This window comes from Sturnira hondurensis, unplaced genomic scaffold (assembly GCF_014824575.4).
Source record: "Sturnira hondurensis isolate 20B ecotype Veracruz unplaced genomic scaffold, ASM1482457v3 Scaffold0014384, whole genome shotgun sequence".
In the NCBI taxonomy this organism is placed as follows: domain Eukaryota; kingdom Metazoa; phylum Chordata; class Mammalia; order Chiroptera; family Phyllostomidae; genus Sturnira; species Sturnira hondurensis.
The window spans coordinates 19,409,209-19,431,411 of NW_028087015.1; the positions used below are offsets into that span (position 1 = coordinate 19,409,209).

The 22,203-nt window shown below is 39.0% G+C and overlaps 1 pseudogene; it reads left to right on the top strand.

The window, feature by feature from the left end:
• The window catches only part of LOC118998845 (ATP synthase membrane subunit DAPIT, mitochondrial-like), a 28,909-nt pseudogene extending 12,631 nt beyond the window's left edge, over positions 1-16,278 (top strand).
• The last annotated feature ends 5,925 nt before the right edge of the window (positions 16,279-22,203 follow it).

A 22,203-nucleotide genomic window follows, 5' to 3' on the forward strand; every position in this document is an offset into this window, starting at 1 on the left:
TACAATGACATCTCCAGGTCACTCTAGACCCACTCTGCCTGTCCAGGGCCTCCAAAATGGTTGTCAGGGCCCAGGTGGAAAGCGTTAGCAGTGACTTCATTTGGAGTGTCCCTGCGCCAACATGAACATCCCTGCCCAGCTGCCTGCCTTCAGGAAAATAGACCAGGAGACCTGTGTGGGCCACAGAGGCAGGCTTAGGGCCCCTTGGGCAGGGCATTCTAGGGTCCCAGGGCCCAGATGAGGATTCCAGGTGCGTGTGTGTTGGTGTTTCTTTTTTTCTTTTATTTTAATTTTAATTGTCATTCAAGCACAGTTTTCTGCCTTCTACTCCCCTCCCAGCCCACCTCTCTCCAACCCTCCCCATGTCTTGGTGTTTCTTCCCCCAGGGAAGGGGTACACACAGTCAGAGGTCAGGGTGGAACCACCTTTGGCAAGGCACAGGGAACCGGATTTGAAGGATGGTGGGATCCCAGGTACCGACACAGGCTCCAACTAGGGCAAGTAGCAGGGTAAGCCTGCTCCTCCTGCTGCTGAGAACACTGGAGCTTCCCATCACAGCTCCCTGGACCTCTGCTTTTTCCACTGGATTTCTTTCTTATTTCCTGCCTTGCTTTCTCTCCCCTTTGTTTTTCTATTTTCTAACTCCTTCATTTTAGTTGTAAGATTTGGTTCCTTTCTTCTTCACTTTTCCCCTTCAGTCCCGCCTCTGCTTAGACAGCCAGCAACACCTTTGGCCCCATCCAGCCAAACAGTTGTATGCAAAGTAAAAATTTCCACTCCTCATTGGTGCTCCACAGATGAACTTACATTATGATCCTTACCATTTGGAGGACTCTTCATATAACAAAGGCTTCCAAACCAATCTATTCATCTGTTTATTGATTAATTCTTCCTATATGCCTTTATTAAGTGCCTACAGAATAGCAGCTTTTGATGCATTACAATAAAAACAGTCTCTGCTCTTTGCTTTCTGGTATAGGAGACAGCAGATAAACCAAATAAGCCAGGTCAGAGGACTTAGCACTTGACAGTGTGAGCAAGGGGTGATGAGGGTACAGGCTAGAATTAGTGGCCCTAGACTGAGTCTTGAAAGGTGAGTAGGTGATGTCTTTCTAAAGAGAGAGATGACATTCAGAAATGACAATAATATTAAAAAACCTAGAGGTTTGAAACAACCAGTCCTTATACATGGATCAAAAACTAATGTGGGCAGTAGAGAAAATGAGGGTCTGGAAATAAAGAAGACTTGCATCAAGGAGAGCCGTGCACATACCTCGAGTTCAGGTTTTCCTAAAGGTGAAGGGAATTTAAAATGGCAGAGTGACATTTCCAGCAGATTGGCTTGAGGGGGATCAAACTGGAGGCATGGAAGTCCCTTAGAAGGCCTCCCCAGACCTCCCAGCAAGAAGGGAGGAAGATAGAGGAAGATTTGGAAGACTCTAGGAAGGGGGTATCTAGGGGACTTGGTTCTTGATTGGATAGCAAGGGGGTGGGGTTAATGAGCTAGGGAAGTCTAGGAGAGTATTTGGTTTCTGACTTAGGCAATGTATTAGGATTCTCAAGGGAAACAAAACAAATAGCAGAGTAAAATTGATCAATTGATTGCTGGATTGATTGATTTTAAGGAACCGGTTCACAGGATTATGGAATCTGACATGTCTGAAATTTATAGCGCAGGCCAGCAAGCTGGAAACTCAGGTAAGAATAGCTATTCAGTGTTGAGTCAGAAATCCATGGGGTAGACCAGCAGACTAGAAACCCATGCAGGTTTTCTATGTTACAGTTGGAAGCAGAATCCTTCTGCAGAAAAGATCAGCTTTATTCTTAAGATCTTCAGCTAAGTGGATGAGGCCCACCTGCATAATGGAGGATGACCTGCTTTACCTAAAGTCAGATGATTGTAGGACAACAACTGAGAAGGGTGGAAATGGGAGGGAGGGGGGAGCATGGGGGTGGGATGGGATGGGAGTAATAGACAGAAAACTGTCCGTGAAAAATAATTAAATAAAAAATTGAATAAAAAATAAAAATAAATTAAATAAATTAAAAAAGATCACTCCTTGCGCTTAAAAAAATAAATAAATAAAGTCAGATGATTGTAAATGTAATCACAACTACAGAATACTTCCATGCCAACACCTTCACCGGTGTTTGACCAAACAACTAAACAAAATAGCAAGGCCAAACTGACACATAAAAGGAACCGTCACAGGCAACTACTAGCACAACAGTGGCACTGGTCACTAAGTTTAAGAAGACAGGAAGAAAAGCCTTGGAGCAGAAAACTGAGTTCAGTGTCAGACATGTTAAGATGGACACCCCTGTGGAACCACCAAACGAGTTGTTGAGGAAGCAGTTTCATAGATGGGCCTGGAACGGATCACAGGGTGGCGTTTGGATTGAGCCAGTAGGAAGGGAAAGGTTTGTTTTTTAATGAAGATGATTTGGAAATTTCAAATAGTGGAAAGAAAGCCAAAGACCCCATCAGATTTGCCAATCTGGATGTCAATGATAAGACTAGAGAGAACGTTGAGTGGAAGCTGAATGGTGGAAACAGAAGAAACTGAAAATAGCTGAGTAGAGACTCCTCTGAAAGAAAACTTCCTTTTATTTCTAGGAATATCAGGTGCAGCAAAATTGTATTTAAACAACATAATTCAGACAGCTCATCAGAGAGTCGTTAACTGGAGTTCAAGACGCACGCAGAGGAAGGGGTTGAACTAGGTTAGGGACCCCGGACCTCACTACTATGTTATCCCGTGTGTTACTCAATCTTTCTGACCTTCAGCCCCCAAATTTAAATAATTGCATTTGGCTTACAGAAATAATATGAGGATTAAATTATATTTATGTATGTAGAAATAAAAATAAATTGAAAACAGTTGTAATTTTTAGTGGTTATTATGTTATTATTCCTAGTAAATATTTATCTAAAAATAAAAGGATCTTAATGCCTAAGAATTTGGTCAGTCTTTATTGAAGGCCTCTTATACTCTTTCACAGAAAACCATTTTGATTTATTTCCTAATTTTACAGATCATAAACAGAGATCTTGGACTACCAAACCTCAGAAAACATTGTAAACATTTGACTATTATTTGAATTTCTCTGCATTAAAGACCATGCGGTTAAAATTTACTCTTTTCCTATTTATGAACTTAGAACTGTGCAAAAGAATTTTTACATGAAGCTTCACTGGCACTCTTAACTAATTAGAGTCTGAAATCTTTTCAATAATTTGAACCTGTTGTTATCTAGGGAAAAACATTCAGTTAAGACTTCATTGGGAAAATTTACAGACAATCTATTTTTTAAATAATTGTCATCAATTATTTTCTTCCCACTGAAGCGAGTTACTATGATTTCATTAAAAAGGAAAAAATGTTCAAAAAAATTGGTGACTGACAAGCATGGCTTCCTGCTCTCTGAAGACAAACTGTTAATAAGCCCTGACCAGTGTGGCTCAGTTGGCTGGATGTTGTCCTGCAAAGTGAGAAGTGGCTGGTTCGATTCCCCATCAGGGCATATGCCTAGGTTTCGGGCCTGGTCCTCAGGCTGAGTGCATGCAAGAGGCAACCAATCGATGTTTCTCTCACACATCAGTGTTTCTTTTGCTGACTTTCTCCTTCCCCTCTCTCAAAGTATGAATAGAGTTCTTTTTAAAAATCTACTAATGAGCCATAGAAGTAAATCAGAGAAATGGAGGACTAGCCCCTAGTCTATCTTTACAATAAGAAAACATAGCACTAAAAACCTTAGCTACTTCACTTTGTCATACCAGTCCCATTACGTAGGTAGGATACACTCATAAATGTTTACTTAGCACTGTTTCCATAGTGTAGTGGTTATCACATTTGCCTAAGCTAAGTGTTTACTGACCAGTACACATCTCTTAGAATGTCCAAAACCCAGAACACTGACAACTCCAAATGCTAGCAAAATGTGAAGCAACAGGAACCCTTGTTCCTTGCTGATGAGAATAAAAACGGTACAGCCATTTTACAAGATATTTTGGTGTTTTTTTGCAAAACTAAATATACTCTTACTGTAAGACTCAGTGTTCCTGCTGCTTGATCTGCCCACACAAAAGCCTGTATAAGGATGTTTACAAAAGAAATCATATATAATATTATTAAATTATTATTGTCAGCATATTGTTGGAAATCATGTACTTTGTAGAGTGGTCCCCAGGTATTTCAAGTGCCCACCAGGCCCCATACAGAGCTATTACAGTATCATTGACAGGAGTCTCCATGCTGTAATTTGTATCTCTGTGACTTCTGTAATTACCAATTTGTACTTCTTAATCCCTTCAGCTTTCGTGCTTGGCCCCCCAATCTCCCTCCCCTTTCTCCACTGTCAGTCTGTTCTCTGTATCTATGAGTCTGTTTCTATTTTATTTGTTTTTGTTTTTTAGATTCCACATGTAAATGAAATCACATGGTATTTGCCTTTCTCTGTCGACTTATTTCATTTAGCATAATACCTTCTAGGTACTCTAGGTACCTAGGTACCTAGGTACATTCATGCTGTCGCAAAAGGTAAGATTTTATTCTTTTTCATGACTGAGTACTATTTTATTGTGTATATGTACCTCCACTTTGTTATCCACACATTTACTGATGGGCACTTGGGTTGCTTCAATATCTTGGCTATTGTAATAATGCTGCAAAGAAAATAAAGTTGCAAACATTCTTTCAAATTACTGTTTTAAGTTTCTTTGCATATGCCCACAGAAGTGGGTTCATAAAGCAATTCTGTTTTTAATTTTTTGAGGAAACTCCACACTTTTCCCCATGTGGTTGTACCAGTCTGTATTCCCACCAACCGTGCAGAAGGGTTCCCTTTTCTCCACATCCTCTCCAACATTTGTCATTCATTGATTTATTAATGATAGACATTCTGATAGATGTGAGGTGGTATCTCATCATGGTTTTGATTTGCATTTCTCTGATGATTAGTGGTATTGAGCAACTTGCATATGTCTATAGACCATCTGTATGTCCTCTTTGGAGAAGTGTCTTTTCAGGTCTTCTGTTCAATTTTTAATTGGGTTATTTGTTTTTCTGATGTTGAGTTGTCTGAGCTTGTAGTAAATTTTGGATATTAATCCTTTATCAGATGTATCATTGGTGAATATCTTCTCCCATTCAGTAGGGTTTTTTGTTGTTGTTGGTGGTGGTTTTCTTTGCCGTGCAAAAACATTTTAGTTTGATGTAGTCCCATTTGTTTATTTTTGTGTTTATTTCCCTTGCCCAAGGAGATATATCAGAAAAAAATATTGTTAAGAGAAATGTCAGAGACTTCACTGTCTATGTTTTCTTCTAGGAGTTTTATGGTGTTGAGCCTTACATTTTTTTTTAAGATTTTATTTATTTATTTATCTTTAGAGGGGAAGGAGAGAGGGAGAGAAACATCAATGTATGGTTGCCTTTTGTGCGTCCCGTGCTGGTAGTTAGCCTGCAAGGAACCAGCCTGCAACCCAGGCATGTGCCCTGACTGGGAATCGAACCATGATCGTCTGGTTCGCAGGCCTGCGCTCAATCCACTGAGCTACGCCAGCCAGGGCCTGAGCCTTACATTTAAGTCTTTAACTCATTTTGAGTTTATTTTTGTATATGGTGCAAAAGGTGGTCTAGTTTCCTTTGTTTGCATGTATCTGCCCAATTTTCCATGCACAATTTACTGAATAGATTGTCTTTGTCCCATGGTATGTTCTTACCTCTTTTGTCAAGCATTAATTGAGTGCTGCTGTGAGGTTTTGATCAGAGAAATACTTGGATGGTAGACCAGCAAGACTTGATGGCTGACTGAGTAAGAGAAGTGAAGGAGACAGAGAAAATTGTTTGCCAATCAAAATAATCAAGTAACTTTCAGCTCATTTAGGGCTCCCAACATCCATATGTTGAAGCCCTAGCCCCCAAAATGATGGTATTTCAGGGTGGGGCCTTAGGGTGGTAATTAGGTTTCGATGAAGTCATGAGGATGGGGCCCCCATGATAGAATGAATGAGCGTCCTTTTAAAAAGGGAAAGAAACCAGAGGGCTATTTTTTTCACTATGTGAAGACATAGCAAAAGAACAGCAGTCTGCAGTCCAGGAGGGGATCCTCACTAGGAACTGCATCTGCAGGTCTAACCTTGATCTTGGATTCTCCAGACTCCAAATTGTGAGCAGTATATGTTCATCATTATTACACCAGCCCAATCAAACTAAGACAGTTTATAAATGTAACATTCATTTCCATGTTCACTTCATTGAATGGTTTTTTATCCATGTAATCTCAACTTGTTTCAAGTCATTAATAACTATAATATAATTAAGTGCTTCATTTTCAAAATAGTTTGCAGGAATATGTTGCCTACAAAGAATTTGCTTTTTTTGTTTTTTGTAGTGCCTTCATGAATCTCCTTATACATGCTGACATTTCTGTGAAGCTTCCACTACAAGTAGTGTTCTGACATTTGTGATCTAATTCTGAAGTGTATTTCCTCCCATATGTGGATAAACATAAATTTGGATGTGGTTTAAGTATGCTCTTATTATTTAGCAGAATTTATTGCAAGCAGTTATACAGAGGAGTGACATATTTATAAATAGCATTCAAAAATAAATACCTAGTATCATAGAAACACTAGATTTTATTTCAAGACTCACTAATGTTTCTATCTTTATTAAATCTGAAAAACAAACTTCTACTAAAGATAATAGTAAACGATGTTGCAATATATGCTTCTAGAGAAAGTCTACATTCCTCCGTGGAAATAAGTCAAAGCTAATGGAACTAACTAGTCAAAGGTTAAATTTTGGAGTCCTACACCAGCATTGACTCATGCTGTTTTATAATTACATTCCCCTGGCTACCCTAGTTGGTTAGCACATTGTACTAATGAGGCCAGTGGCAAAAGTTCAAATTCCCAGGCAGGCAATTTGTTTTTCTCTGCTTGTGGTGATGGCTATAATACTTATTCCAAGTCGGACATCAGAAATGTATGTCAATCGTCACGGTGTTAAGAGAAAGTGCCAATGGCTTAATGAAAATCTGTCCCTTCCATCAGAAAGGCATCTCACAACACATGTGCCTCTAATGGAGGGACAGAGGTGTCACCTTCAAATGCAAAAAGTAGAACATTCCTCAAGTTGCTACAACAAACAAAATTCCTGCCAGAAGCAAGTCATAAATGTCATCAAGAATGATGATCTTAAATTAGATTCCACATGAATAATTTCTTCATTTTTTATCTTCGACCAAACAGCACTAAATTGGCCATTAAGTAAAAACTATGTGTATACCTGCTTCCTTCCTGTCTCCCCAAATTGTTGTGAGAATGAATCAGAGAGTATCTTGGAAGCATTTTAAAATAATAAAATATTCATCCAAATTGCCCCCTTCTGACCCAGCAGGGGAGTAGATGTATTGAGTTTCCACAATACAAAAGCAATGGATGATGGTCAGTGCAGCCTCAGACTAGAGTCGATTCAGAAAAGAAAAACGGAATTTCCAGCCTGCTATTTGCATGAAAGAGTTGACTGAGTTAATGATCAATTTGTAGCATGAAGTGGACAGAGCCAGAGATAATTCTGGCATAACCAGTCTTAGATGTTCAGTTTAGCAAATTTCACTGTTGAGTAGAATTCAGAAGAAGGTTGGCCACGCTTATAAACTATATAGAAGGTTCAGTGGCTTTATTCACAAAAGGTCTCACTAGAGCCTGTGACATGGGGGCTCTCCTTGGCTGAGAGACCTGTAAGAGATGCTGGCTACTGGCTCAGTGTATATACAGGTAGGCCCTTGAATAAAGGAAGAAACAAAAGGATAGAAAATTACACAGTCCTGGGGCTGGCCTTTTGTAGTTCACTGAACCCAGAAATCAGAATAAGAGAAGTCAACCTTGAATTGTTCTTCTCATGCACATATGATCATTCACTTAAATTTTTCTTTTCAGGTTAATCACTCTACTTCCCAAATGTTACTCAAGTCCATCCATTTTACTCTGTTCCCTCTGCTACCACTCTTCTTCTGATCACCACCATTCCCTACCTGGATTATGATGAGTGTCTTGTAACTCCTTTAATCTAGTTTTGTTTCCTTCCATCCTTATATAGACCTATTGCTGCAAAAGGGATCCTTAGAATAAATGCAAATAGGCTTTAAAACCCTCAATAGCTACCCATTACCCTTCAAATACAGTACAGTCTTTTTCAAAAATTACTTTATTGTTGTTCAATTACAATCATCTGAATTCCCCCCACTGCCCCCCAACCCCAGCCAAACTGACCTCCCTCCCTTGCTTCCACCTTCCCCCTTGGTTTTGTCCATGTGCCCTTTATAGCAGTTCCTGAAAACCCTTCTCCCCACTGTCTCCTTCCCCCTTCCCTCTAGATATTGTTAGATTGTTTTTTATTTCAATGTCTCTGGTTATATTATGTTTGCTTTTTTCTTTTGTTGATTATGCTCCAGTTAAAGGTGAGATCATATGGTATTTGTCCCTCACCACCTGGCTTATTTCACTTAGCTTAATGCTCTCCAGTGCCATCCATGCTGTCACAAAGGGTACGAGCTCCTTCTGTCTCTCTGCTGTGTAGTATTCCATTGGGTGAATGTACTATAGTGTTTTGATCCACTCATTTACTGATGGGCATTTAGATTGCTTCCAGCACTTGGCTATTGTAAATTGTGCTGCTATGAACATTGGGATGCATAAGTTCTTTTGGATTGGTGTTTCAGGGTTCTTAGGGTATAATACCAGCAGTGGAATTGCTGGGTCAAAAGGCAGTTCCATTTTTAGTTTTCTGAGGAAATCCCATACTGTTTTCCACAATGGCTGAACCAGTCTGCATTCCCACCAACAGTGCACTAGGGTTCCCTTTTCTCCACATCCTCTCCAACACTTGTTTGTTGATTTGTTTATGATGGTCATTCTGACTGGTGTGAAGTGGTATCTCATTGTGGTTTTAATTTGTATCTCTCTGATGGCTAGTGATACTGAGCATCTTTTCATATGTCTCTGGATCCTCTATATATTCTCCTTAAAGAAGTGTCTCTTCAAGTCTTTTACCCATTTTTAATTGTTTTTTTTTTTGTCTTCCTGGAGTAGAGTCATGTGATTTCTTTATATATTTTGGAGATCAAACCCTGGTCTGAGGTATCATTGGCAAATATGTTTTCTCATGTAGTTGGTTCTCTTTTCATTTTAATGCTGTTTTCTTTAGCCATGCAGAGGCTTTTTAATTTGATGAGATCTCATTTGTTTATTCTTTCCTTTATGTCCCTTGCTTTAGGGAACGTATCAGTGAAGATGTTGCTGCATGGAATGTCTGAGATTTTCCTGCTGATGTTTTCCTCTAGGACTTTTATGGTGTCACAACTTATATTTAAGTCTTTTATCCACCTTGAATTTATTTTTGTGTGAGTTTCAGTTTTTTGCATGTAGCTGTCCAGCTCTCCCAACACCATTTGTTAAAGAGGCTATTTTTACTACATTTTATGTTTCTTCTCCCTTTGTCAAATATTAATTGACCATAGAGACTTGGATTTATTTCTGGGCTCTCTGTTCTGTTCCATCAGTACAGTCTTCTTATAGTGGTTTGCAAAATCTTCAGCAATAGAGCCTCATTTCTCATCATACATTTTCTGCTCATCATACCAAACTTATTCCAGTTTTTCAGATGTGTTGTTTCTTCCCTCAGTGTTGTTCCCTTTGGTGAAGCATTCTCTCTCCCAACCCTTCTGTTCACTGAACTCCTCCTCAGCCTTTAGATACCAATTTAAATGTCTCTTTCTACTTTTCTCAAAAAAACATCTTTGACTTCAGGACTTGGTTCCACCCCATTTTCTGCACCCTTAATAACCTATAGTTCCTGTGTATCTCTGTAATAAATATTCATTATACTAATTGTAGCAACCAATTTAAAAATTGTCCTTCCTGCTGAGCTCCAAGTTCAGAGAGGCAAGGACAGAGTCTAACTAATCTACCTGTGTCTACAATGAGAACAAAAGCTCCGTGAGTGTACGCATTTTTTGTTTGTTTGTTTTTACTATATCCCCATTACCTAGAGCAACTCTGAAAATAGCAGACACTAAACACATTCTTGTTGAATAAACAAATGAATGGTAGACACTCAGTAAATGCATATTTAAAAGAATCCATGAAAGAAACTCAAGGCCACACAGAGTTTAAAACAATCAAACTCATGGGAAACATTTAAAAATCAGAACAGTGATTATTTATTTATTATTCTACATCAGGGAAATGTTCGACTTTTGTATATTTGTTCTTTGCTCAGGGAGCTCCCTTCTAACAGGAAAGATTGCTCGGAGATCAAGAGGTTATTCCATAACCATATAACTCATTTAAAAATGGTTAGAGGTCTTAAGGGACACCTCAACCAGACCAAGGACACTGGATGCATTGTATTCCTCCTTTCTACATATTTCTACTAACAGAGGTCATGGTGGTGAGGTGCCAGGGGAATGATCTGACCCAGATTTATCTAAGGAGGAAGATAATGTTCTACACTGCTCTTCAATGCTCAATCCTTTTAGGAAGGGTATTTGTTTACAGTCAGCATTACCATAAACAAACTGTTGCTTGAGCAACGGTTTCCTCCTCTGCAGAGGAAGAGTATTAAACTGTAAGCTCTCTAAAGTTCCTTTTAGTCATTGCATCCTTTCAAAAGTCATAGAAACTATAAGGCAAATGAAACCACAAGTTTTGCCATTAAAGAACCCATTGACACATTTCTGTACAGAGCCAGAACTAAAAGTCCTAGAACTGAGAATTTTATAGTTAAACTCTATCTGTGCTTTCTTGATTATACTCTAGGAAGATCATTGAGGGCACCTTCCTTGTCCTTGTTAGAAGTCAGAAAGTCAACCTCAAGAGGCAAAATACATAATTTTTACTTTTAGATTTGAGCATAGATTAGAATACATAGTTTTTCTAGAAATTTTAGGGAAAGGTACTTTCCCCTACATGTCTTCAATGACAGCCTGTTCTTTTCTCTGAATATCCAAAGCTCAACTATGACCTAACTTGCTAGAGCAAAGTGAGAAGGATTTTTTTTTTACTTTTTAACATAATTAGATATCTAGAATGATAAAGAAAAATGCTCCCTACAGGAAATGATTAGTACATGGGGAAATAAATTTGGTAATAAAGTTCTCTAGAATACCACACTTTTATAATATATGTTTGACCTTTCTCCCTCCTCCCTCTGCCCTGTCTACATGAAAGATGATATGGGAATGGAGCCAGACAAAGGAAATGCACCCAGAGTGCTGAAGAAGAAAAAGAAATTAGCTTAAAATAAAGGTACAAAGATTTTAGTTAGACATAAGGGAAAACTTTCGATCTTGCTATGGTAAAATATTGAAATAGGCCAATGGGAAGTTATGAAATTTCTATCTTTGGGGATTTTCTATAAAGCCTAAAAAAAATGTGTGCCTTTGGTCACTCATTCATTTGATAGTAATGATTGATTATATAATGACTGATTACCAAAATATGTACAAGGCATATTTCTGAGCAAAAAGACAGGAATCAGGACTGTCTAGTTTCTTTAGGTTTGTGACACTTCTCAAGTGTTATGAAGTGTTTGTGAATCTGCATATGTAGCGAATGGCTAAAAGAAGACCATCCAGAGGATCATTTCTACCCACAAAAAGAGACTAATCCTGTTGTTGACTATCAGATATGGCTTTTTGTCATTAAAAAATTCTGTGAAATGGGGTACGTCCTCCTGTGTAATTTACCTCAGAAGGGAAAATGACTTCCAGGGATACTGGGTTCTCCATTACCAAAGTTATCCAAAATCAAATCAGCATTTGTCAGGTAGATAAGAGATGAAAGCCCCATATTTTATTTGAAAAAATTGTATTTCAAAAGCGTATCTTCTATGGAAACAGAATTGTTGGTCAAACTGTTGAGCAGCAGTGGTGATACAGATGCCTTGAAAGATAAAAAGGGCCATTCCTACGGGTGAGCACACTTGCACGCATGCAACACACACTCAAGAAAGAATTAAGCTCAGTTCCAAGGTACTAGTTTTGATTTCTATTTTTTAAATTGTGGAAAGTCATTTCAAATTCATGCTGAAGCACCCTGAAGAGGTACAGCTCATGTGGCCCAGGGACCAGCTAATCAGAATGGGTTGGAGCAAGGTTCCTGTAGCCCCTTGCTGTGTCCTTATTTGGTAGATCTGGGGACATCCAAGGGTACCTAATGGGAAAGTCAAGGAAACTGGGGGCAGAACAACTTGGATGGAGCCTTTGGAACAGTGGCTATTTATCAACTGATTCAGAAACATTTTCCTGCTTTACAAGCAGTACCAGCATACTAGGGGACAATGGGTTTGCTATCAGTTCTGGGAACAACGATTTGTGTGAATCCAGCTTCTGCCAATGCCACACCAAGCCTCCTCCCCAGCAGCAAGTTTGCAGGGAAGAAGAAGAGAGGGACAATCTGTCTTGATTTACCTAGGGTTCTCCTCCTCTGTGTGACATAGCCATTAATAAATGGAGTATGCCAGGCTGTATTTCACAGCTCAGGAGGGAAGACCTGGCTGGAGGGTCATGCAGGTAGGTCAGAAGAAACTGGGAAACAAGTCCCTCCAGGAGTTTGTTTTGAGACCAGTAATGTTCATGGACTTACCAGTTTTGTCTTCATACATAATTACTAGCTTGGTGGAGGCTAGAAAAATAAAGAATTCTAATTAGAGATTAAAGAAAGTGTGAATTAGGAATTGGAGAGAAACTCTAACTTTTTGAAAGACCAGCACAATTTCAAGTACCATTGGCCTTCCAGACAAAGAAAGAAAGAAGTTCCACACAATAGAGTCACTAGGATGGGTAGAGACAAAAGTACACAAGTATGAGATGGCATTGACAATGTATGCGTAACTAGTGCATTAATGCCCACTACACCTGTCACTTCAGCTTCACGTATTATTCATCTACCTAAAATATACCAAACCCTGACAATTCAACCCACTAAATAAACTTGTTAAAGTGTTTTGTAAGGCAAAAACATCATGTCAATGGCTGCTTTATTACTATAGTCAGCTAGCTTTCCTTGAAGACAGAAATCATGCCATAGCCTTTTATAAAACTGATTTTAACTATACAAGTAACAATGAATACATCCCTTTTTTACAAAAGGAAAAAACTAAATATTAAAGAAAACTGAAGTGACTATATAATTTTGTTTCCAAACCAGGACACTCTTGGGGGTGAATGGAAGAGTATTTAATAGTTAGACTGGATGTTGGGGAGTGTGGGGTACTAGGTATAAACAGAGATCCATAAGACAACTTGGGACATTGGGTCACCATATAGAAAACAATGCTGAAAACCCTTGAGAACACCCAGCCTCCCTCAAAGTTCTTTGACCTTTCCCAAAGTATGGCTATTATTTCAGAAGAGTGACAACTTGAAAGCACTTAGAGTTTAAACAGTTTGATAGAAAGTCAGAAACATTTTTGTGGAGTCAAGGAAGGTAGCACTAGATTTTAAAAAATGGAAAGAAAAGTCTCTCCCAGAAGGTGACACATCGTTAGCTCACAGTTAACCTGGGGGATCACTTCTCTGATGTCCACTCCCATACTTGCTGTTCTGAAGCCCCTTCTCCCAGCACATTTCAGTTCTGTGTAGCAAGGTCTAACTCTTACCAGTTGATTTTAAGAAATATTGACAAAAGAGATTCCTTACTATGGATAGTCTCTCAGAAACTTCTCTGACAATTCTTTCTATGCTATACATGGCCTTGAAGATCTTTTACTTCAATTTTTTGTAAGAAACCACTCAAGATTATCTCTCAACCAATATTGTATTTCAATCTGCAGTTTATGTAGGGATACACTTAAATTTGGAGGAAAAATACTTACTTATCTTTTGATGTTCTAAAGAAAACAGACAATAATATGCACTCAACATCCTAGATGGGTAAGTTATTGGGAAAAAACTGCTCTCTGCCCTTCATTCATTGCTCTCTTGCAAAGGAGAGACATATTGGACTGGTGGTCAGGAGACAGAGCTGAGCAAAGCCAGGTGAAGCCCTTTCAGAGAGACCATGGCCTTCTGCAGACCAGGTATCCTGTTTAGATGGAGGAGAGAGTCACCTATGGCTGTCTGACTGGTCCAAAGACACCTAGAATAAATATTTTGAAATCAGGAGTGTATTACTAAGTGTATTACTATTTGGCCTGCATTTAAAGCTGTTTTTCTTTTTTTAAATGAATTTATTATTGTTCAGTTATAGTTGTCTGCATTTTCTCCCTACCACTCCCCCACCATCCCAGCCAAACTGACCTCCCTCCCTTGCTTCCACCCTCCCCCCTGGTTTTGTCCATGTGCCCTTTATAGTAGTTCCTGAAAACCCTTCTCCCCACTGTCCCCTCCTTGCTCCCCTCTGGCTATTGTTAGATTGTTCTTAATTTCAATGTCTCTGGTTATATTATGTTTGCTTTTTTCTTTTGTTGATTATGCTCCAGTTAAAGGTGAGATCATATGGTATTTGTCCCTCACCACCTGGCTTATTTCACTTAGCTTAATGCTAGCCAGTGCCATCCATGCTGTCACAAAGGGTAGGAGCTCCTCCTTTCTTTCTGCTACATAGAATTCCATTGTGTAAATGTACTATAGTGTTTTGATCCACTTATTTACTGATGGCATTTAGATTGCTTCCAGCACTTGGCTATTGTAAATTGTGCTGCTATGAATATTGGGGTGCATAAGTTCTTTTGGATTGGTGTTTCAGGGTTCTTAGGGTATAATACCAGCAGTGGAATTGCTGGGTCAAAAGGCAGTTCCATTTTTAGTTTTCTGAGGAAATTCCATACTGTTTTCCACAGTGGCTGTACCAGTCTACATTCCCACCAACAGTGCACTAGGGTTCCTTTTTCTCTGCATTCTAACACTTGTTGATTTGTTTATGATGGCCATTCTGACTGGTGTGAAGTGGTATCTCATTGTGGTTTTAATTTGCATCTCTCTGATTAAAGCCAAGTTTTTCTATTAGCTTAATCAGTAAAAAGCCTTTTTTTTCACTCCCCGTCTGTTTGTTTGCTTTTTCTGACTTGCCTATCCACTGGCTCCAAAGTCTGGAGAGAAAGATGACTCATTTACTGGTCCTCCAAAATCTCACATGCAAGTTTCATAACAAGTTATTGGTGACTACCATGTTAAGTAAGGGTGGTGAGGGGTCCTGACCATATGTGCTGCTTTTTGTTTTGCACCTCTGCGACTAATAGCACTCATATGCGTGTAGTTCCCCAGGGTCACTGTGATGTCTAGAGTTATAGCATAGAGTTTTCTCTCTTAGCAGCCATGGAAAATGGAAGTTTATAATCCATAATTTGTTAGCATCCTACCCTACTGCAGAAGATTATCACTTTCCAGGGTCATAGACCATTTAGAGTATCATTTAGATATGGAAGTCACTCCAGAAAAATGCACACATTCAAAAAGTTGGGCATCCAACTTTACCAGCTTCCTAAAGCTCCGAAATAAATGGTTGCAAATCCTGTAGCATGTTCAGATGAGTACAAGACTCCACTGTCATTTCTAACTGGCTGGCAGAGAAGGACAGAATCCTTGACTCTTACAAAGAGTGGGCTTTTAGAGCTCATCAGAGCCAGAAGGAAACAGACCTAGAATAACACCATTGAGTTTGTGGCATACAAATTCCTTTAAACTCCTTAAAATTGTTACTATTTTAATGCATGAGACTTATTTTCTTACTTGCAGGAACCCCAAAAGTCCTTCAACCCCAAAGCTGTATTTCCTCTGCCCTAGGTCACTCTGCAACACATCTGGAAAAGCAAGGGATTCAAAGGAAGTTCCTTCTGTTTCTGGAACAATCAAACTATCCTCAGGAGGATAACTGATGTGGGTTGCTGTTTTAAAACAAAAAGAGGGGGTAGCTCTGTACATTGAGGGACACAGCCTGCGGGATTTGTGCTGTTTGCAAGAGTGAAATTGTGGCAGGTCCAGAAACTCACCCCCAATCCCAATTCATTGGTATCAGAAAATATTTCAAGTCTTACACTCACAGGTAGAATGAATTGTGTACTGGCCACATATGGAAGCATTGCTTTGCCGGTTTTTTAATTCAAGATCTAAAAAAAAAAAAAAAAAAAATCCAGCTGTGAAAGCAACCTAAAAGGGCTCTAGACTATACCTCATCTGTTAGTTTCCCATGCCTGGAGAAGCTAACATCCACTCATCATGTGATACTCAATTTGTACAATAAATTATGAACCTGGGAAAAAAGAAACAAAATGTGAATAGCTTAAAAAATATTTTGAACACAGTTCTGGGGCCCAGCAAATTCTCAACAAATGATTATTATCTAACTATGAAAGAGATACATTTAAAAAAACCTACCCACCCACCGTTGTTTGCATCTATTATAATTACATACTTCATGTAAACATTTCATTATAAGCAAATCAGTTACAGCCCTGAGGCTCCAGGCAAGTAGCCAAAGTGATTCTAAGCCATATTGTCCAGACACACTGTCATGTAACCTCATACACCTGACAAGGGCATTAAATCATCCTGTCATATCTTGCCTCTGCTGGCTAGTATTTCTTTCCCTCCATTAGTCAGCAGAATTCAAGGCTTTCCAGATTCTTATTAGTTCTTCCTTCTAAGACCATAGAAATTTGTTTTTCCTTCCAGGATTTCTCAACTTTATCACTCTTGACATTTGAGGCAACATCCCTGGACTCTAATCACTAGAAGCCAGTAGCACCCCCTCACTCCCCAGTTATGACAACCAAAATATATCTAGACATCAATCACCAAATATCCTCTGGGAGGCAAAATCCTCCTAGGCCTATGTTGAGAACCACTGCTTTAAAAGAATCTGCCTGAAACTAAAAAGACAGATCAAATTTAAATTCAAGAAAACATCTGAAAGTTAACTGGCCCTAAGAGGACTCCTCTGGCACAGTAGGAGCTTGCTTATTTTCTTCCCAATGGTTTTCTTGACCCAAGAGACCTCTCCCCATGTGGTTCACTGGAAATTCTTCCTCTGACCCTCTCACTTCCACTGCTTTTCTACAGGACCATTTCCTCTTGTGATAAACTGCACCATCCTTTCCAGTTCTAATCTGTTCACGGGGAACACCAAATTTATTGTGTTCAGGCAAACAATCAATGGTTGGCTTTTTAAATGAAAGGACATGGGGTGATTGGAAAGAGGGAGGGGAAGTGGTTTGGGATAATCTACCTGGTCCATGTGAATTTATCTGATTATCATAGTTGTTGACCCAATGATTCTGGAAAGTTCTTTGCAAAGTTGGGTAGCTTGACGATGGCCCTCAAAATGCCAACCTTTTATTCATGCAATTAGAATCTTAGCTAAGTGCACTGTGGGGAAGAGGTTTTTAGTCTGTGCAATACCCTCATTTAAATTTCCTCCATCTTGCTAATTTATGGCAAAGCTCCTTCCAACTCCAGGGCCAAAATGCAATAATGCAGCTCATTAAAAGCCACGTGGGGGTGTTTAGGAAATGCAGAAGGAACAGTTCCCTTATTTCCTTTCCCTGGGGTCTGATTTCCACTCTAAGGTTTTCTCTATTTCTTCTCATTTGAACAACCAAAAATTGGCTTGATAGATAATTAATTCGCATACTAGCTTTTTAAAAACTTTTATGTTTCCTGAAGTGCATGTGTTTCAGCTCCAATTCCGAATTCCAAATGAGCAACATGAACTGCTATTATTCATCTGCAATTAAATAATGCATTTCTCTAATGCTAAAGCATCCAATTCAAATCATCAAGTTGACAGAAACTTATCTCGCATATTCATTAGAAATGCCCCTTTTCTTCTGCCCTCTCCCTATGATGTTGCTTTGCATGATTGTAGTAGTTGTATCAGAGCACAGTGAGCAGCAAAATCAATACCTCATTAAGTTATTTCAAATCAGCGAACTACAGCTGCTTCAGAGCACGGGCATGAAATATGGTTTCATCAATAGGATCCAAGGCTCTGTCTACAAAAAGACAAAACAATTTAGTCAATGTTGTTTTTTTTCTCTTAAAGAAAAAAGTCAAATGAGTTGTCTGGTCCTGGGTAAGCCAAACAATGATTTGCCTATTATCTTTTGTCACATACACAGGCCAAGGAACTGTTAGACATGGCCATGATCTTCCTAGTCCATTTCTTTGAGTCCCTGGAAGACTATAAACAGAAAAATACCTATTCTATCTTTAAATGCTGCCAAGAAAAAGTCTCTGCTGATGGCCTATGACCATATTCTTTCCTTAGCTAACCTAAGGACAAGAGTGACCAGCAATTATTCTGACCATTTACCATATTAATAATCCCCAAGGTTAGAGAGATTTTTAAAAGATCATAAGACATGAGTCCTACCTTCAAATGACTTAATGGTCTAGGTAGGGGACCAAGTCTAGCATATTACAGTGGAGCAGGGTTGGTGGGGGGACCTGCCAACAAGCCAAGGTGGAATGATTGGTCAACAGTGTGGATTAGGTGTTAATGTTGGAGGAAGTTCCAAAGCTAAATAAATCATCAAGATATGGCAACATTTTTTTAAAAACCTGTTAGTTAATGAAGTCTTTACTTAAATTCCAAATTGTTTATATATACTACATCTAAAGCAGTATTCTTTTACAATGGAAAATGTGTTGACTTTGTTAGAAAATTAGTCTAAGAATTACAAATTAAATGTAAGCATCTGAGAGTGTGTGCTATCCAGAGATAGAAATGGACTCCTCACCATGAATTACCCAAGAACCAGAGCAGTAGGGATTTGACTACTTCTGGTATTTGCTAACAAGCATAACATGAAATTACCTTAGTTTACATAAGGCTTATATGAAATTTGATCTCAGTTTTCTATTGTGCTCAGCCAATTCTTAAAATATTGTTATAATTGAACTGGCACTTAAAAGAGTCAATTTTCATAATTTCTTTTGAAAATTAAAGTAGCAAACATGTTTCAGCAATAAATCAAGAGACTCAGCATTTCCACTGAAACATGCAATACCTTCCCATTAATTACCTTTTTGAATAAGGAGTATAAGTGAAATGAGTCAACTTTACCGAAATCCAACAAAATCTTGATATTTCAGAGCAGCATATATTGAAAACACAATTATTTCTGGACCATCATTGTTGGGAAACAAGCTTTCATTTGTGGTTCAGCAGAATGAATGAGTTTGTGATAATCGCTCTACAGTCTTCTGTCCAATAGTGCACCTGACCTGGAAAATGAGAGAAGTCAATGTTGCAGGAGATCACCACAAAGAAAAGTGTTCATTTCATGTGAGTGAGTGAGTGAGTAGGTGTCTCCAATTGACCATCAACACTTCTCTACTTTGACGTCATGCCAAGGTGGATGCTTAACAAACTGGGTTCACAAAGGAATGGATAGAAGCATATGTGAAGGCCCTGAAGACCTATCCTCCTTGTTAATAAATACAAAGTCCAAGTGAGTTACTGAATAATCGCTTCTAATTTCCCAACTTAAAAATTGCCACACCATTCTTTTTATTATAGTCATCATGTACCTAGGTGACTCCTCCAAAACACTGGAAACTTCTGCAGTCACTGTAGCCCCCAGAGCCCATAATATCTGCTTCATAATAGATAATAAACAAGTAAAAATGAATTGAAAATATCAGTTGTAGGGACTAAAATGATCTATATTTAGAGTGTTCTGGGTAATATTATCAGTATCCTTTGATCTAAAACATTTCTTACTAAGTATTTACTAGTTGAATACAGTCATATTTTGGTTGAAACAAAATGAGAAATTCTTATTTTCCCATTTATTGATGAAGATACTGTTATTCCAGAGGTTTTAACCTTTTTTTGTCCCATGAATCCCTTTGACAGTCTAGTGAGACCTGTATTCATAATCAAAGGCAAAGTTTAATTTCAGTTAGAGGTTTAAAAAAAGGCTATAATTTTCCCATCCATTTTGGAAAACTCCCTGAATTCTACAATACACAAACACCAGGTAAAGAAGCCCTAATGAAACCCATGTAAAATATGTATGTTATGCCCACAAGGAAGGCAATATTCTCTCTTTATTCTGGCTCATTTTTTAAACATTATGCCAGATTTATTGCATATATTTCTCCTGTCTTGCAATCTCTCTACTCTTCCAAACATTTTGACAATAAATGTCCTCTATAAATAATTCATTTTAACTAATTTTATATGGCTTTTCCCCCAGACTGATAACACTAGCCAGAATCCCTCTGTGCAGGTAAAGGGGAAAATAAAACTGAGGAGCACGCAAGGCTCCATGTCTTTCTCCTCTTTGTCTCCTCATCAACCACAATGTTTGTAATGCGGAACACAAAGATGAACTGAAATGTTACTCTCTATTTGGAGCAACTGGTTGGTCTTTCACTCCTTAACAAGGCTGCTTAACTCACACACCTGAATCTTGAAACTAAACCCTAAGGACAGTTTTTTAAATCACTCTTACAGCATGAGTCCCCCGGTTTTTCTCTTCTTTCTCTTTAGGATATGCAGGTTTATATATGGGATGCTCTTTTTATCACGGAGTGAGAGTTTTCTACAGGATCTGAGACTTATTTGGAAATTTTTGGCCCTCTTCACCATGAAATCCTACCTTAATAATCTTTCTGGTAAATAGGAATGAAGAGCTGAGAGATCATTCAAGATTCTTTAACTTGTCCTTTAGAAATACCCTTGAAAATTTTTCATCCAACCATTTGAATGAGAAAGTAGTTTGAATAAAGGAATCATGGAATTCTTTGGCGGCTTCTTTTTAACAAAAGATACAAACCTCAGTGTTATAAAACGTATGTGCAGTTGGGGGTGGGTGAGAACTAAGCCATCTCCTTAGATTGGCAGCCTCGTATTCGATTTTTTAGAAATAGGAGAGCTGAAGCAAGAAATGGAGTGCGGCCTTTTGTTACTTTTTTTTCCCCTTTAGACTAAACTTTCTTTCAGTGATCCGTGTCTATATCCTCTAAAAGCCCAGCTTCAATTTCCACTTTGAAAAATGGGCTCAGGAGACAGTCTTCCCTGCGGAATGTTTCATTTGCTCTGCCCTTCCTGGAGAACCATCATTGCCCCAGCTTCTGCCAGCGGCCTGCATGGGGTGACGGCCCAGCGGCGGGCCATCAGGTTCTTCCCAGCAGCAGTGGTCCTCGGAGAGAATACCTGGCTTTCAGACGATGAGCGCGCCCTGTCTGGCTTTCTCCACCGTTTGTCGCTCTCCAGATCCGAGTCGGCATGAGACGCTCACTTCCTCAGGAGCTGGGAGCAGCTGCTGGCAATGAGTTTTGTTCATTTTTAATTGCTTGAAACATTGCACTGGATCTGAGACCATATCAAGTGCAAATCCGCATTATGACCACAGTGGCTCACGCAGGAAGAGTCAGTGTGCTGTTCTTTACGGGAAAACCGTGGTTGAATGGCTCACAAACCAGGCCTCTACAGGGGACTAGGTTCTCCGACAGATTTTATCATATTTTCAGGCCTTCATCAACTTCCCTTTCCATTCTCACTAATGCTCCAATTATTGTTGAGGAGGAGCCAAGGGGAGGCCACAGCAGCTCCGAGCTGGGCCTCAGCACAGGTGGAGGATGAGCTTTATGCACAAAAGGACTTAGCAAGTGTCCGTGGCCACAGGATTAATGGAGAAGCTACTTTACGTGATTACCACCCATTGTCCTAAAACTCCATAGAAGCTCCATCAAACTGGAAAATCCCCACTGTACAACACAATGAAATCAAATATAAATTTTCTTATTTCCTATTCATTCAGATTAGGGGTTTAAAAAAAATTTTTGTACAATGGAGCTAAAAACCATAACATAGAATAAACACTATTATAGATGAAACCAGTAATTCTAAAATATAATTATCAAAACACCTAAAAATAAATTCAGAGATTTCTAGTGCAGCATGTAAGGAGTGCAGACGTAACCAGTCTGCTCTAACAAGTGAACAGCTGAACAAATTGGATAAAATCAACAACTCTTCATAGATCCATCAGAGAAGGGAGCTCACAGGGCTCACCACTGTCCCCCAAATGGGAGAGACAGACACGCAGACACCAAGAATCACAATTTACTGACTCAGAAACCTGTGCATAAAAACCACTTCAAGAACCTGTGCTGGGCCAGGAGCACCTGAAATATAGCTGATGGCTGATTGCAGAAGACTCAGATTAGACAAGCCTATGGGTT